At 41.0% G+C, this 13431-nt stretch overlaps 1 long non-coding RNA gene across 1 annotated transcript in view; it reads right to left on the minus strand.

Annotated features, from left to right (window-relative positions):
- Positions 1 to 1757: 1757 nt before the first annotated feature.
- The window catches only part of LOC136360804 (uncharacterized), a 54608-nt gene continuing 42934 nt past the window's right edge, over positions 1758 to 13431 (minus strand). Inside the window, exon 3 of the long non-coding RNA XR_010743511.1 lies at positions 1758 to 1890. This is a non-coding gene — a long non-coding RNA (uncharacterized lncRNA). The remainder of the gene's footprint in view (positions 1891 to 13431) is intronic.

Here is a 13431-nt window from a genome sequence, read left to right on the forward strand (position 1 = left end):
AGTACTATTTCTTTCTTTTCACAGTATCTCCTTTTCAAAACTATTTCCTGTCTTGTAAATGAGATTTTCTTTGTTCCTTTAATGAAACTTAGATTTCTCTGTGTTAAAATATAGGTGAGACCTCACTAAGTATTCTTAGCTGGTCTGTATTAAGGGCCCGCCCTTCATGTTATTTATAGCTCTGTAACTTTTTGTAATTTGCAGCTTTTTCCATCAGTATTTTTATATTTTTGTGCAGATCATTCAGTGTGATTTGGGTCCATTTAGTATGGACCAGACTGATAGTATTCATTGCTGGGGCTTTTATCAAAACTCCTGTAGACTTGTGAGCCAGAGCTCTAATGAAATCTTACAGGAGTTTACTTTATCAAACTAATTTGTGGTCTCATGGGAAAATAGGAAGGTTTTTTCATTCCTGACAAAGCTAATTTTCTGTGTTGACTGGCGTTAATTGCACTATCATCCTTTCATTGTACACTGATTTCTTCCTGTACCAGCCTTTCCATCAGTTTCACTGACGCTGATGTCAGGCAAAATTATCTGCAATTTCCTTATTAAATAATAGAACAATGCTTGCTTCTCCTCTGTCTTGGAGATCTTATGAAGAATTTCAAGACATGTTTTGCTTAGTTTGGTTCTTTTCGATTTTATCTTTTCAGGTTTAGGTTTAGAGTTCCTGCCTGTTAAACTGGTATTATTTTATTTCCTGATGTTTTGGAATCGTAGTAGTGAACACATGAATTTCTTCTTTAATAGATCACATCAGGAATATTTTAGTGGCACAGAGCTGGTGAAGTTTTATGCAGTGAACATGAAAATTGTTTTCAGGGCATTTTAGGAATGCACAGACATATTCTGGTATTGAAGGAAAATGTTAATTTCTGATTGTGAAAGAGCAACAAAAAAATTAAACAGTAAATACAGTGAACTAAATGATTATTTATGTATAACACTGATATTATAACCTAAAGGTATAACGACAAAATTTTCACTGTTCTGAACAATGTGAAAGGAAAATGTGGAAGAGATTAGTTTGTAACTAAGGCTCACTGCAGCACTGCTAATATGTGAATATGTGGGGTGTGCATATATAAATATAAAGAGTTGAATATAAATATAATATATTTATATTATATATATCTGAATATAAAGGGTTTGCATAGCATTTTAACGATACTCAAAAAGAAAATGTATGAGAACAGTCAGACTGAAAAGAGGTTGTTAAACAGGAGTGTGTGTCCATTTCTGACTGTCCCATTTGATTTTTTTTGGAGAGGTATGGCATGCTCAGGATCCTTCCACGTTCTCCTTCACTTTTCATACCTATCCCTGAAGAGATCTGTGGTGGTGATGTTTGTTTGGCCAAGGGAGTTTGAATGAGAGTATTCACAATGTGCCACTGCTGATCCTAAATCATCAGCAGTTTCATTGAGAGGTTTTTCCCACAGCGCCTGTTCACTCTTCCTCTTCTCTCTTTTTTAAAGCTTTGGCTGATGTGAGCACCTGGAGCTTTTAAAACCTTTGGATACTTGGTAACTAGTTTCTCTCTGGCAAATAAAAGAAGAAAACTATTAGAGCAAATCATCGAAATGGATCTTTAGATTCCCCCATCAAATAGCTTGGGGTCAGCATCACCCTGCCTTCCTGAAGAAGTGAAGCCGTGTTTCTCAGTGAGTATTTAGGGAGTATTATTAAATTAGTGAGTGTTACAAGAGCTGCTGGGTCCAAACTGTGATAAGCACCTCGCTTTTCACATTTGGTGCCACATTTCTGCAGTTGTGACTTACATTTCATTACTGGCAGGTTGCACACCGTGAGGTTTCTGAGGCAGGGGCTTTCCATGGCCATGTGTTTCTGCAGCCTTTAGCATTGTTGGTCCTTCATCTGCAGCTGTAAAAACAATGCAAGGGATGAGTTAAATCAAATCCATTTTTGTTGGAACCCAAATTCAGATTCAAATGGCTTTTTCATTAATCATTCTCTCTCCATTTGATCAGTGAGGACAGCAATAGTTGTCAATGGTACTGTACTATAGGTAGCTACAGCAAAATGGAAAGTTTATGGGATTTCACTTAGGTTATAGAAAAGGTTTCTGTCACAGGTAAAATGACATCAAATAAGTCACTTGGTTCTAGTATTAAAACAGCTTACACCAGGTCCTAGGAGAGGCAGGAGCCGTGGCAGACCTCATTTGGCACCTTGGCTCCCAAATGGGTAATCTGAGCACCTGAAGACGGCGTGTACCTCACTGGTGGCTGCCTGATCCGCTGGCCTGGGCTCCTGGGGAAGGAGAACCTGGGCCACTCAGCCCCCCAAAACAGCAGCTGGCTCAGCCCTGCCTGTTCACTGCTGTGGCACCCCACTTGGGAGGTCTTCACTGCAGATTTTAGAGCAGGGGAGAATCAAACTCTGTGAGGAGGAAGCTGCCAGAAAGAGCGAGGAGTGTGGGGACAGCAGCATGGAAATAAGCACATGATTTTGCTAAACTGTTCCAATAGGGAACAATATTAAGAATATTTTGATGAGCCTAAACCTCCTTCCAGCTGCTTGTGAGCTGCCAGCTGTGCCTGACCTTCCTGATTTCTGGCTTCTGAGCCTGGTCTCTTTTTAGAACCTCGAAAAACCCCCAGGTTTTATTTGAGCTTATTGAATTTGTTTTAATCTTGTTTATTCCCAGAGTAAAACTTGGAGTTCCAGGACACCAAGTTTGTGTGGTGCTCTCATGGCTCAAACAGCAGGCGACATGAGCACCCCTAAGGACATGGAAGGTGACCCAGCACTGCGAGGACAGCTGAGTGCTCCTCACTGATCCCGCACTGAGCACACACACAGTGCCTGCTGCTTTCCCCCTGTCTGTGGGACACTGGGTGACAGAGGTGAAAAACAGACTGAAAAGCAGGTTTTTGTGTGTGAGGGGGGACATAGTATCTCTCTGCTGTTTTGCTTTTCCTTTGTTAGTGATGCAGAAGAGTTCCTGTTTTATGAGAATTTTATGCTACCTGCACCCTGCCAGTATAGTGACATTGCCAGGTAAAATCATGGAAAGAGAAGTACTGCAGTACTGGACTTTTATTTCATTTATACAGTTCATTTATACTGACTTCACATTCATTTATACTGTTATCTGAATTTGCAGTGTGTGCCTTTTGATTAGAACTGCCAACATCTGTTTTTTCTGTGACACCTGAATTATGGGTTTTGTGAGGAAAAACCTCACAGCTGATTAAATTTGTATGGACAGGATTGCACTCTGTTTTAACAGGAAAACACCTTCTTCAGTCCCCCTAAATCGTATCTTTTCCTCTGCTCTTACTTTAAGCCCTGAAAACCCAGGGTAAATCAGGAAGTGTTTGCCACCACAGGTTCTTTCTGTGTAAAGGAAACCAAACAGGTTATTGCTAATTGACCAGAGTAGCTCTTTTCATAAATTTTTGTCTTCTTTTAATCTGCTCTTTGTCTTTCAGATGTGGATTGATTTATCCTTCCAACATTTCTGTTTTAGGTAAAATATTTTTGTTGGTTTATAGGAGATAAATCACAGCTCTTCCCTCTAAATACTTAGTGACTGACTCTTAATTTTTTTTTTATCTCTATGTGTAAATAAAAGTCTGACCTTGTTTTACTACTTAAAAGTACTCAGGGGAGGTAAGAAAATACAGAGCTGTACATGATGAAAACCATCAAAAGGAAAAAAACAACACAAAACAAATCAATCTTCTTGATGTTTTTGAATTTTAGTGCGGTTGTAAAATGTTGTTTTTCTATGGATTAATATTCATTTTAACTGATACATGGAGTTTAATATTACAACCAGGTAAAACAAATTTTGGATTCCTCTAATCTTGTAATTCTTTTGCTTACTAGAGGCTGAATTATTTAGAATGGACAATGTTTAACAAAAAAGGGTTATAAATATATCTATGGAAACAAAAGGAACAGGAACTGGAATTCTATAATGTTTATAGTTGCTAATAAGGAAAGGAAATAATTACAAGTTGTTCTTAAACAAGGTGGTAAAATTGAAAGTGTGTGAAAGTGAAAGCTGCAAGTTCTCCCATGTGCTTTCCAGCCATAAAAGCTTGCAGAAAGTAGATTTTACCACAGATACAGCCCAGCTGAGCCTCGAGCTGAAACATGCACAATACTTTTGTTTCCATTTGCTAACAGGCCTTACTTGCTTTAGAGGTCCCTGCACATTCCTGCTGTTTTTCATTCCAAATGGCTCAAAGCTTTAGGACAGGTTGGTCCCTTCACATCTCAGTAGGAAAGCTTTGGGTTGAAACAGCTTCCCTCATTCAAAAACAGAGCTTCTTTCTTCTTCTTCTTTTTTTCTTTTAATTCCCCCAGGGTTCTTGCTGTTTCTGAAGAGTTATACTCATGAATAGTAATATGAAATAATTTCTGAAGCTCTTACTACAAGGTAATTTAAAAAATATGGGGGCGAAATATCTGAAATATCTTTCAGTGTGTGTGTTTATCTGTGTCTTTGAATATCTATCAGTTCCTGAAACCCCAGGACCCTTCAAATTCTCTATCTAGCCTCAGCACATCCAGTGGAAAAATAAATATAACAAAATACTGTGAGCACCTCAGAAGAAATAGGTGTCCTGTTGAAAAGAAACTGTTCTCATGCCTTCATCCAGAGTCAGGGTGTCAGTGACCATCTCAGGAGGGGACAGCACCCAGCAGCAGAGAGCCCACAGCTGCTGCTGGAGCTTCAATGGACCTCTGCACAGTCCCAGGAAGGTGTTAATGTGATTCACTTGAGAACCTGGCAGCCACAAAATACAAATAGAAAAAAATGCAGCTGGATTTATTCTGATGCTCCCGGAGCAAACTTGCTTCAGGCTGGGCTCTGTCTGCTCTCTTGCTCCTTTTCCTCTGCTAGCATCGAGCTGACACATCTCACCCACTACTTGCAAGAAGAATGTGGAGACTGCATAACTTTCTTACCTTGCCTAACTTTACCCTCCTAGTTGTAGTTTGGAAGGAATTGGAGAAATACCCCTCTGCACATCGACCTTCCAGCTTCCAGCTCAAGATTAAAGTTCTTTTTTGGTGTGTCTGGTGTCCTCACCATATTCTGTTTCATTCTTGCTCTTATCATCACTGGTGCTTGGAAATACCTTACCCTCTAGTGCAAGAGCAAAATGCCCTCTCCTCTGCACATCCCCCTCAGGAAGCTGTCCTTTGGCAGCCCTCAGAGACACGAGTCAATAGCCACAGAGAGCCATCGCTATCTGACCACGCTGCTGCTTCTGCTTTGGTGCTCCCCTTTTGATCTCACAGCCCTGTGCTGCTTAGCAAAGCTCCTTGGGACACAGACCAGCCCTTTGTGTTTTGTACAGAATATTTCTGCTCTCTGGATGAATGTCTTGACCTTTAAAGACCTTTAAAAGGCAACTAAGGCTGTCAAAATGTAGTTTATTTAATCGAGAATCTAATGTGGAGATACCAACTCTCTGGTACAGGCTCGAACTTCTCTCTGTATACTGTTCATGCCAACACAGCTTTGCCCACACAAATGTTCATGGAGCTCAAATAAAAGAGTGTAAATAGAGAAGAAAAGGCCTTCAAAATGATGAGGAAAGCTTTCTTAATATTTATGTTCTTCCTTGGTGGCAAAATGAGTAATTTGAGTTCAACTTAATCCGTCTTTATTTCAAAATTGAGAAAAATACAACCAATAGTTCTTTCCTCAGCAGAGCAAATTAATGAGTGCCAGTGAGCTAAGCACAGCACAATGAAATGGGACAATTTAAAGAAAACCATTAAAGGTAAAAACACTTGAGTAGTCAACAACAATGTTCCCTTCAGAACAGGGCATTACAACAAAGCTGGTTGTGCTGCCAGTCTTGGTGATTTCCATTGCCTACAAAGCAGAATAGAAACTTTCTCCATAAATCCCTGGGTGCTGATGCAGAAAGGTGGCTGTGTAATCTGAGCTGTCTGACCCTGGCAAAGGAGCAGCCTGTAAGCTCACTGCCTCAAGAAATTATTAAAAAATTCAGTGCTGGGAGGAGAACTTGCTGCTTTATTAATGTTTATCAGATTAAAGAAGTTAAATAAATGAAGTAATATGAGCAGTGCATAAAAGCAGGGTAGTGAAAGGAAAAAAACGCTGGGTTTGGAGTGTGCCATGGCCTCTCTCACAGAGGCTCTCATTGATCTGTCTTCCAATTCATCCTGTGAAACAGCTGGCATGGCCTGGGGTCCACAGGCAGACGAGCAGCACCGTTCATGTACACCCTGCTCTCCTGAGCACAGATGCTTTCCCTGATGCCTGGTAGCTCCTAGCCAGCTTCCAGAGCCTTGGCAGAATCATTCCCAGATGTCTGACACATGGGGATCACACGGAAATTCATACAAAAGGGATATGAATTAATGTATAGTTCATGCTGTTGTCTTTATCTCTGAAGTGAAGCTGGTAGGAAATGATATGTGCGCATTGCATTAAAATTCCTTCTTGGAAGGTATATGTCCCAGAAGTTAAGGAAAGAAGCTTTTTATTTGCACGTGAGAGTTTTAACGTGCTTTGAAAGGGATTGATGTGTCAGTGCTGGGGCTGGGATCCTTCTCCATGGAGCACGGTGATCCTCATCCACGGGGCACAGCTCGCTCTTCCAAAAGCCTTTTATGTGCCATTCCAGGCAGCTGTGGAGGCCAGGAGAGAGGGGAGGCTGGAGTGGCATCCTTCTCTTCCCAACACCACACTTGTGCTGTGGCTGACTGAGCCTCCCCAGTGAAAATCCCCCAGCACACTGCTCCTCAGCATTGCTGTCAGGGTGGCAGGAGAGCTCAGAATTAATGCCAGCTCATGAGAGCACAGAATTTAGACCCAAGATGTTCCCCAAAGTCTCTACAGGAGTCAGTAGAAACTGAAGTGGCCAAAAGCATACATTTGTAGGAAAAGTGGAATACAAAATAGTGACGGAAAATGAGTACTTTAACAGGAGAATCTAATTTTTCCCTTTTCACCACATGGTATGCAAGGGACGATGCTGAGAGCTGTATTTGCTGGCAGTGGAGGGAAGTCTGGGGAATCTATTCATTTCCCTCCTCATTTAAACAAACACTCTCAGAACCATGACCAAGAAAGGAAGCAAAAGTACTTAGCAAACTTACATTAAGTGTTGTAACTCAGTGTTTGTACTTTGCTCCTGAAAAATATACTGACTATATTGATAGCACAGTAGTGTCCAGCTCCTGCAACCTGATGGGGGAGAGGGCTCAGGGAATATTTTTAACCTTGTATGGAAACCTAGTCTCATTTTCAAAATACCTGTATCTTAGAACAGTCTGAGCTATTCTGAGGCAAAAATTGTGTCCTTCAAAGAAAGTTCATAGAACTCCCACAGGGTAATCCTGTCTGCAAGAAAAAGCTCTGGTGCCCAGAGACAGGAATCCCTTCGAGGAAATCTGTCTCTTCCCCTAACTTCCTAGTGCTTTGGGAATGTGATCATAAAATAGAGGTCTTGTGAAAACCAAGAGTATTCCTGTAGAAAGAGGACTTCTTTCCACCAGACTGCTGTCTCAGGTAATATCAGCCTGCTACATAATGCCACTGCTAGCTAAGATTTTATAGATTTTCATTTGATGGATAAACCTGTGGCTTTGCTTACCAATCTGGAAGCTTTTGTGGATAAACAACAATATTTATGAAATTATACGCCATTCCCCTAAGTCTGTATTTTTGGCTGTCAAGCCAGAAGTTCTCACTTTGGGGAATGAAAAGCAGATTTTAGATGTGATTGAAAAGATAATTTGGTCTTGAGAAGCCAAAATATTTAAATTTTGTTTACTTTTTATTCTCATCTCTTAATTTTGAACGTTTTATGCTAAAGTTCCCTTGTGTCTAAGTAAACTCTTATTAGTTAAGGATGAGCTGCACCTCGCAAATGCAATCTCCAAAGAAATAGGAAAATCTATGAAGGACTGATGGGGTGTTTTTAAGGATACATCTGAAAGGTTTGAATAAAAGATTTTAATTTCTTTCCATAACAGTGTCCCTCCTGCCACAGAAGGGATAAGTCATAAACAGCATTGGATAGTAGCTGTTGTGTTTTTAACCAACAGTGTTGTCCCTGCATGGTTTTCCTCGGGAAAATCCCACGTCTTTCGCAGAGTTGAAACGAAATGTTTTGTTCTTATCAGCTGCCTTGGAATAAATTAATCATAATGATGAAAAAGAGGCGGAACTGTGAAAGGCAGGTATTTTATGGCAAGGAGTGGCTCATTATTTCACCCTTCTGAGATAAGGACAGGATATGATGTATAGATTCGTGCCCGTCAGTGACCTCACTAAGTGCAGAATGCAGTAGAAACATCACAGGCTCAGGAGCAGAAATGGCTGCAGAATACCTGGGTTCTTCTTTGCTGTCTCCTTCACCATCAAATTCTCTTCATGACTGCAAAACTAATTAAATCAGAGAAGCAGATTTGTGGGTCAAATTCTCCTCTCTACCCTGTGCTATATGTTTAGAGTGACTCATTTCACCAGGGTTTATCTGTGTTTATACAAATGCAGTATAAAGGAGAAGCTTGTTGATGATTACATTTTGCCCTCGTTGGGAGATTTGCACCTGAAGTGGTATTTCTGTCAAAACGGTGAGGAAGCACCAAATCTGAATGATGGTAATGTGGTACTTCATTTTGGCAATTTTTCTTTAAAAGCGATTACTGTTTTTCTTGAACCACCAGATTCAGCTTTTTCTAAAATAACACATTTACTGCTTCTGTCCCACAATGGTTTACAGAAATGGTCTCGTCTCAGTCTCCAGCGCTGTCTTGGGAATACACAGAAGTGTCCATCAGTCCAAATATCTCTGAGTGACTAAAGCAGTGTATGGGCCCCAAGAGCAGCCCTGAGAACTTTGCTACCACACAGGAAGTGCGGTGATGTCAGTGACAGCTCAGCGTAGCTCTGGGTTATCTGTGTGATTTCATAAAATAAATAGACGCTGGAATCAAGAATATTTGTTCGGATGCTTCAAGAACCTTATTCTCCATCACTCTGTGAGCTTAAATCAGATTTGCGTTGGTGAGGTTGCTCACAAATAATAGGTACAAAAAGGGAAAAGCAACAAAGGGTCTTGACTGTCATTTCTTGGCAATTCCCACTTCCCGTGAGCAGCAAACACACAGATGCTTTTGTCCAAGTGACGCAGATGTCGCCACACGTCCATCGCTTGGGAAGGCGCAGCAGGACTCACATTTGGAGAAAAAAAACCCAACAGCTTGGAGAGGAAAAACCCTCTTTGCTGTTTTGTGGCTCTGACAGAGGTGTGAGCAGGCAGAGGGGCAGCAGGGCTCCCCAAGCAAGCCCTTCAGCCTGCATGTGCCCAGCTGCCAGGACTGCTCTCAGTCACAGGGTGCTGGCACAGGCACTTTGGGGGGCAAGGGCCACGGGCAGGCTGTGGTGGGACATGGCCAGCACCTCTGTCCCTCCACTCGTGCCCCTGGGTGCGGCCTGAGGGGCTTAGTGTGCGCCAGAACTCCATCCCACCAAGCCTGCTTCTTGTTCCTGCTCTTTGGATTGGCTTCTTCGGGGGAAAAAGGACAGTTTCCATCTCACCTGTTAGTTAACACAGCTGCGGTGCTCAGGCCAGAAATAAAACAGCTGTGGGAAGAGGGAAGAAAAGCTGGAGCTGGGAACCAGAGAAAGGCACTGCGTTCTGTAGTGGCTCAAGCTCTCAGTTCCATGAGCAGGGCTTCCAGCACTGCAATTCCTGGATACAAGAAGGGATTTAGTTCCTTTTGGTTTCCTGCCATTTTTGTCTAATTGGCTGATTTTACTGACTTGATACACAAAGAGGCAGAATTCCCTACCTCCATTTCTACCCCCGTCACAAATTAGGACTATTTTTGTTATAACTCGTTATTTATTTATTACTGAGAAAGATGTTGTTAATTCATAATAAATATTCAGAATCCCATATGGATGAAATAAATGAATCACACGTGTACTGAACATGGATTTGAAACGCCAGCCTGTTGGTGAAATCCAGTGGAATTTGGCCAGAAGTTGCTCTATAAATATGTGGGATCTACTTTGTAATAGGTTATTTTGTTTGCCTTCTACACTAGAACACTGATCTCTGATTTTCAGTCATTTTTTTTCCATGTACTCTCATTTGATATATGCAAATATGTCAGTGACTGAAAGTGGAGAAAGTTGGAAATTTATCTTTTCTAAGAGATCACCTAGGAATCAGCAGACTGTCAAACAAGGGTTTATTCCTGTTGCTGAATTAAGAAGAATTGCACTGCCCACTTTGACATTCTCAGCAAGGACAATTCAAAGTGTATCATCTACATATGGAAAGACTTCTGTTTCCTTTTGTAATTGAGGCGTAAAACAATAAAAGGGCCATCAGAGAAAGAGGGAAAGAGGTTTGGTCTGTATCAGTTGCGAACAGCAAGAGAAAGGAGGCTGTTATTTCATCACCAGTGAGTAGATATCTACTGCATCTCTGAAAGGCTCCTTAAGTCTTTTGAAAAGTCTGGAAAAGCTCATATCTGTATCATCTGTATCTATATCTTTATCTCAAAAGTTTTTGTACACTGTCCTGAAGTACCAGTTATTAGAGTAAGTTCGAATTCCTTTTACCCACTGGAAGAAATTGTCACTTTGGAACTTGTCTTTTATGAAAAGGAAAAACAAAAACCCACCCTATAATTCTTTCCAGGAACTCAGCCAAAAAAAGTTTTCAGAGAAAGTTTTGTGCTCAGAGGAAAACCCTGAGAAGCCCCATGTGGCACAGTCTCAGCACACATTACACGTGGACACCCAGTGACAGCTGCGCAGCAGAGGACAGTGCTTGTGGGCACTCACAGCCCCTGAGGAGGCCGGTGCTAATGAAATGGTTAATGATGGAAGATCCTCCAAGGGAATGGCCTGTGTTCCATGCAGCCTTGTAAGGGATCTTTTCCTGACTCGTTTCACATCCCATAAGCAGGACTTGTTTTTGTCAGCCAACCCTTCCCGAGGCTGCTGAGCTGGGCCCTGCTCAGGCTCCAGCAAACCACAGCAACGAGGTTAATGCCCCCCAGTGCAGAGTCAGTAAAGTTTCTCATCAAGACTTGCCTTTTCTTCAGCAGAGGTTACTGATCCCTATAATTTGATGACAAAGGTATTCGTGAAATTTATGCTAAAGAGCATTCATTTAGAGGAAAAAAAAACCAAAACAACAAATCAAAATACTTTTAGTAATATTTAAAGTAACCTGGATTATTTTAAAGTGCCTGTTCTAAGGGTTTAACTACCTCTGATTTATGTCAAAAAATACTAGGAAATGGTGATCTAGAAGTGTGATGGTGACAGAAGCCTATTTATCCCACTGATTTTCAGCCAAAAGAAGATAAATGGCTTCTCCCCACGTCTCTTTTTTTCCAAGGCCTTGTGGTACAGTTTGGGAAGTACGGCCTTCTCGAAACCAAAGATAGCCAGGAAAAAGGAACAATTTAATTTACATTATAATTTGCAATTTAATTTGAGGCTGAGAAGGCATTCTGAGAAGCATGGTAGTAATCCAGTGGAGGGAGAGTGAGATAAATAAGCTTGCACTAATGTCAGCACTAATAAGAACCCTGTTTTCAGCAGCTGAGGCAGAGTGGTCAGGAACAGCTCAATTATGTTTGTGGTGCAGATAAAACCAGAGAAACCTCACAGTGTCTGGCTCTGAAGGCTGGCAGCAAAATACTGGAGGCTATTCCAGATGTGCTCATTGGGAATTTGAACAAATTCTTCTTTTCTTTCAACTTGCAAGGTGATGCAAAGCTTTCTTTCAGTCTCCAGACTTAGAAGATGGTTTTCAACAATGACACACAAGTGCGTGAGTCTCCCTTCGGAGGCCGCTCCAGTTTCTGTGATAATTTAGGAGTTAATGTGTTCTCTTGTGCCATTTGCTGGGTCGGAATTCAAGAGAGCTGTAACATTTCATCTCTCAGAGCTGATTTCTCCTCCTACCCCCAGTCTGTTAGGAGCTAATAACCTAAACCTGTGAGATGGTCTCGTGTTACAGACACTGCACACAGTTCCCGAATACCGTGGGAACAGTTATTCAGGTTCCCAAGTGCTGTTGTGAGACACAAATAGTATTAAACATTACTTTGAGACGTCACTTTTCGTGTTTATGGTGAGAACAGAGATGCCTGTATGGAGCTCTGAGGAAGACTTTGAGGCTTTGGAAATGCTGTTTGCTTTAGAGCTGGAATTTCATCTGCAAGCTTAAAAGCATTTCAAATAAAATGCTTTGTTCTTTCAGGGAGGCTTTGCATGGATGTAATTGGTAAAATATGTACAAAACCTGTCTACAGGCCTTGCCTCTGTACATATTTAGGGAAACAGAGAGACTGTTTCTATAAATTATAATAAAATTGTATAGCAAATGACAAACATTGTAAAATGTTGTCTGAGAAGTTCAACCAAGCACTAGATACAAATTGATTTTGAATTCCATGATTCCAGATAAACATATTTTTTGTCTCTCTAGATTTATGAGCTGTGCTAGTTCTCCACTAATTTCCTCTTAGCTCTTGAAGTTGTGTTTATATTTGATTCATTTGGCCTACTTGAGCATCCTTTTCTATGCCAGCCTCTAAGTTGGATCTTCCAGTCAAGTACTCTTCTGGGGACACTCAGCACATCAGTCCCTCGGGGGCTAAATTTGGAAAGCACAGCATCAACTGTTATCATTAGCTGCCTTTAGAGTGCATTGGAGTAGTGAGAGAAGTGATAGATTTCCCAAATCTTCCTAAAGAACCATTTCCTACTTCAGACCAGGGCACATGCTCTGCTATCTGTTTAATCAAGTAACAGAAGGAACAGTCATAGTCAAAAGCCAGAAGAGGAACAATTATCTAGTCAGATAATTTGCACATCTTTAAAATTTGACTCCGCAATGCAGTAGAGTGTAATTTCGTTTTCCTCCAGACATTAAAATTATTAATAAGAAGTCACTATAAATTACAAACAGTACAAAGTGTTCGAACCAACTCAGCTGTAAATTTCTTTTGGCAAGATTCCAGAGGTCTACTTTAGTATTCCAGAGAAGATCTTTTGCCTGATGCTGTGCCGCCTTTGCTTTTTTTTTTTTTTTCCTTTTAGTACCAGCAAGGAGAAGCAGGAGGCTGGACCAGCCATTCTTCTGAGCAAGAGCTGAAAAAGGTCAAGAAAGATTCCTGATATTATCTTGGAAAAGGATGTAGGCTACTGGCTAAAGTTGGCAGTAATGGGAGGCGAGTTATTTCATAACTAGTTTGGATAGTTTCCATGAACTGGTTTGGGAAAAATGATATAATTCTGAAATTATAGCGGAGAAAGCACAATAGCAAATTACTCTAATGAAAGCTTTTGTGGGCAAAGCCTTTCATTATAGCTATTCCAAGTGTGCAAAAGGGCAAAGTAGCAAGTCTAAATACGCTTTGGTT

Source organism: Sylvia atricapilla, chromosome 4 (genome assembly GCF_009819655.1).
Source record: "Sylvia atricapilla isolate bSylAtr1 chromosome 4, bSylAtr1.pri, whole genome shotgun sequence".
In the NCBI taxonomy this organism is placed as follows: domain Eukaryota; kingdom Metazoa; phylum Chordata; class Aves; order Passeriformes; family Sylviidae; genus Sylvia; species Sylvia atricapilla.